Source organism: Pinus tabuliformis, chromosome 9 (assembly GCF_031772625.1).
Source record: "Pinus tabuliformis cultivar Carrire ecotype Pingquan chromosome 9, CPIR1, whole genome shotgun sequence".
NCBI classification, from domain to species: domain Eukaryota; kingdom Viridiplantae; phylum Streptophyta; class Pinopsida; order Pinales; family Pinaceae; genus Pinus; species Pinus tabuliformis.
In genome coordinates, this window is record NC_142307.1 from 836279748 (window position 1) to 836284596 (window position 4849).

Consider the following 4849-nt stretch of genomic DNA (forward strand, 5'->3'; position numbering starts at 1 on the left):
CTATGTTGATCAGTCATTAAAAGACCATTTCCTTTGTTGTTATATGACATTATTTGCCTTATCATTGAAAATATGCAAAACCCTAACTTATAACAACCCTCTAATTGGTCTAGGAATAAAGTACCTGAACTATGGCATAGATTATTTAGGACTTTTAGGCTATGCTTGTACTATATTATGATTAGTATGTAAATTTCCCTCAACCCAACACAAGAATTAGTTCTCTATAATTTTTTATGCCCAAAAATAAATTACAACAACCAATAAATTATTATTTGTAAATTAATCACTATTGGTCTCTTTAACAAATAAAATGCACAATAGGAACAACAATCACACAATTGACACAATTTTACACCTCGAAACCCAGAAAGGGGAAAACAAGCAATGAGTTTTTCCTTATTGGCTCAGGATATGGAATTTGCTTACAAAAACACACGATAAATTCCCACAGCAAATACACAATCATATGGCCTCACCAAACCTAGAAAAAGTTGAACCTTGCGTAGTGCCTACATCACCCTGTGTGTAGCATCCATTACCCTTTGCGTGCGACATGCCTCACCCTACTAATGCAACCCTATTTCACTTGGCTTGGTTATTGATAATTTTACCAGGAAATTCCCCCATCTTCCACTAATAAGTCATTCTCTCTCTTAGCAAGTCGATTTTCCCAATTCATTATGTCTCAAAAGTATGCCTTCACCTGATGGATGTGACTTCTAACAAACTCCCTTGAGCCTCCTAATCAAACCCTAGAACTCCAAAAGGATGGAGACTTGATATCATCCCTCATCTCACATCTTGAGATCAAATGGCTCAAATTAGATCTTGGTTACTTAAATTATTTATCTCCATAACCTTATACGTTGGCCCAATCAGTCAACAAAAAATATAACACGTGTACTTTTCATAAGTTAAAACTTAGGAAGGAAATAAGTAATCACTTTCTCCACTTAAGCAAGCATCCATAAGGTTGATTAATGTTCTCCATAAGTTAAGGCGCCAAGCTAGTGAACAATATCGCTTGAGCCACCATAACTCAACACTCTCTCTTAGCAAGGAAGAGATTCTGAACTATCCCCAACTTATCTATAAAGTAGATGAATTTTCCTTTCATCAATGCTTTAATGAGGATGTCAGAAACTTGTTCATCATTTTGCACATACTGAAGCCTCACATCCCATCTCTACACATAGTCCTTGATGAAGTGAAACTTGATGTCAATGTGCTTGGAGCTATCATGGAATACTAGATTCTAAGGGTTTTATGCAGCTCTAATTATCATAGTGGATGATGATTGAATCCATATCTTGTCCAACAAAACCAAGAGTAACTTCCTCAGCCAGATCACCTCACATGCATCCATGCCCATTTCCATGTATTATGCATCTACATAACTCAATGCAATCAACCTCTACTTCATGTTGAACCAGGAAATAGCTCTTGATCCCAAGCTGAAGCAATAGCTTGAACTACTATTTCTATCCATTGAGCATCACACCTAATTAACATCTATATAACCTATAAGATTCACTCCATCTCCTCACTCATACTGCAACCCAAAATCCATAGTGCCTCGTAAATATCTAAGTACATGTTTCACAGCAATACAATGCACTCTCCTCGAGTCCACCATAAACTGGGTGAGAGTGTTCACTATGAAACAAATATATAGGCTAATGTTGACCAAATACATAAGTGAGCCAATCAACTGATGATATAGTGTGGGGTCGACAGCCTCAAGCGTCCACCTTCCTCTAGTTTTTTACCATAGGCGTAGACATGGGCCTACATTCTAACATCTCGAATCTCTTTAAGATATCTGCAATGGACTTCCCTTTACCAAGGAAATATTTCCCCTCTCTTTTCCACAACTCCAGACCAAGGAAGTAGTGCATTAACCCCAAGTCCTTCATCTTGAACACAACAACAAGATTTCTATTGCAATCAGCAATGAGCTCCTCACTTCTTGTCATGAACAAATCATCAACATAGAGCACTAGTATAAGAGGCTCCTCCCCTACTAATGTGTAGTAAAGGTTGAGGTTGACCTCACTCTTCTAGAAGCCCATCTCCTGCAAGTAGTTATCTATCCTTTAGTACCATCCTCAAGGTGTCTAGTTGAGCTCATAGAGTGCCTTTTTCAACCTACAAACATGGGAATCCTTCCCATGCACCTCGAACCCTTCAGGTTTCTCAATGTACACTTATTCCTCAATGATCATGTTGATGAAGTTAGTCTTGATATCCATTTGATGCACTTTCCAACCCATCTTTGATGCTAAAGAGATAATAACCCAAATCGAGGTATATCTAGCTACAGGTGAAAATGTCTCCTTGTATTCAACTCCTTCTCACTGCAAGAACCCCATAGCCATAAAGTGTGCCTTGAACTTCTCCATGCTCCCATAAACCATGTGTTTAATCTTTTAAATCCATCATGATACAACCAATATCTTTCCCTCTTGTTGTGGCACTACCTCCTAGACATTGTTCCTCATGATGGAGGCATATTCCTCCACCATGGAATCTTACCAAACCTACTTATCAGTAGCCTCCTAAAAACTAGAAGATTATGCATCTATTATCTCCATCATGAGAAAAATGTAGCTAGTGTATTTCTACAATGGCCTGATCTCCCCGGTAGGCCTCTTAGGAGGCCCCGCATCCCTAGCATCTCTTAGGCTCTACACAACCCACCTAGGTTGCTCCCTGCCTGATGTGGAAAGCTCATCATGTGGAACAAGATCTCTCTGCTCCTCATCCTCCTGAATAACATGTTTACTTGTATCTATACTTATACTTGTACTTTGTACCTATGGATTTGGATCTTGTCTCTTCTCCTCCTTATGTCTCTGTGAGTCCTAACCCCCTACATGTGTTGGATCACCATCGTGTGCGGAATTCCTAAAATCCCTCTCCTCCTCAAACCATACATCCATGTGCACCATTGTCTTCCATAACGTTGGTATGTATACACGGCAGCATTTGGAATTCTTGTCGTATCCAATGAAGATCCCCTTCTCTACCATCAATTCCAAATTCATTCTCTACTCAAAAGGAACATGATGACACACTAGACACCCAAATATCCTAATGTGTCCCACATCTGGTTTCCTACATGTGTATGCCTCCTCAAGAGTCATCCTCCCAAAAATATAATGGGGACAACTATTATGAATGTACACTACGGTATTGCAAGCTTTAGCCCACAAAAACATGGGAATTCCTTGATCATGCAACATAGCTCGTGCATCCCCAACTATAGCCTTGTTCTTCCTCTCCACTACTTTGTTTTTTTAGGATTATAAGGAACAATCAGTTCCTATTTATCCCCACACTTGCACAAAAATCAGTGAAGGAATTTGAGGTGTACTCACCCCTATTTTCTGATCGCAACACCTGAATATTTCTCCCCGTATAATTCTGCACAAGAGCTTTGAACTCTTGGAATCTGTCAAAGACCTCGTCCTTGGTTTTGAGGAAATAAATCCAGGTCTTCCTGGAGTAATCATCAATAAATGTGACATAATAATTGTATCCACTGAGGAATACATAAGACATAGGCCCACATACGTCCAAATGTATAAGATCCAACATATCCTTGGATCTACTATCACTAGGTGGGAAAATTGTCTTGGCATATTTTCTCATAGCACAACCTTTGCATGGGTCATGCCTCTCTACTCTAAACTGTGGTATCCCTATCATTGTATGTTTGAGCACATTAAGCGCTCCATGATGAAGATGTTACATACCTCTGTCCTCCAAGGCTGATACTGACAAGAGGTTCTCGGTTAGTCCTGGAACATAGAGCACCTTTATCACTTTAAGGGGTTTTCTAAACCCCCTCTGACATTAGAGGAAATTTCAGCCTAAAAGTGCCAATGAAATTTTCACTTAATTTCCATGTCATAAGTTGTAAATTCATCAAAATCCTTTAAAGTTAAAAAGAGGTACATGTCCTAAATAATTTTAAATTGTTTAATTTGGGTATTTGTGAAATATTTTATTATTAATTTTGGTATCGGTGAAATATTTTATTATTAATTTGGGTATTCATGAAATATTTTATTAATTTTATTTACCTACTTTACCCATATGAATTAGAATATCGAAAAAGTTATTAATGTAATGTCAATTTTGATATTAGTGAAAAAATATAAATTAAAAATGCAAACCCATTTGACATTAATAACCATGCCCCAAAAAAACACCAAAACAAATAGTTATATATCAAATATAAATATAGACAATTCTAGTAAGTATAAAATAGTTATATAGTTAAAAAGTAGTTAAATATAAAATATAAATATAGAAAATTATAGTTAAATATAAAATAGTTACATGGTTAAAAAGTAGTTAAATATAAAATATAAAATAGTTAAAAATAAATATAGTTATAGTTAAATATAAAAAAGTTAAATAGTTAAAAAATCGTATTCCAAAAAGGACAAATTACCAGATTCTAGCCAAAAATATAAAATATATATAGTTAAATATAAAATAGTTAAAAATTGTATTCCAAAAAGGACAAATTACTGGATTCCGGCTAAAAATATAGAATATATTGTTAAATAGTTAAAAAACATATTCCAGAAAGAACAAATTACCAGATTCTAGCCAAAAAAAAATATTCTGGCCAAAATTGTGGCTTCAAGAGACAATGTCATTAAAAAAAACCAAAATTTTGGCCTTCTCTAATCTACCTAGGCCAAATTCTGGCCTCCTAGAATATACCCAAGAACTCAGCCCTGCTACTCAGAATAAGTTGCCAGGAATTTCGGCCATGCTGCCCAAAAATGCTCCTAGAAGTTCAACCTATTGCCCAAAATATTCCCAGAAA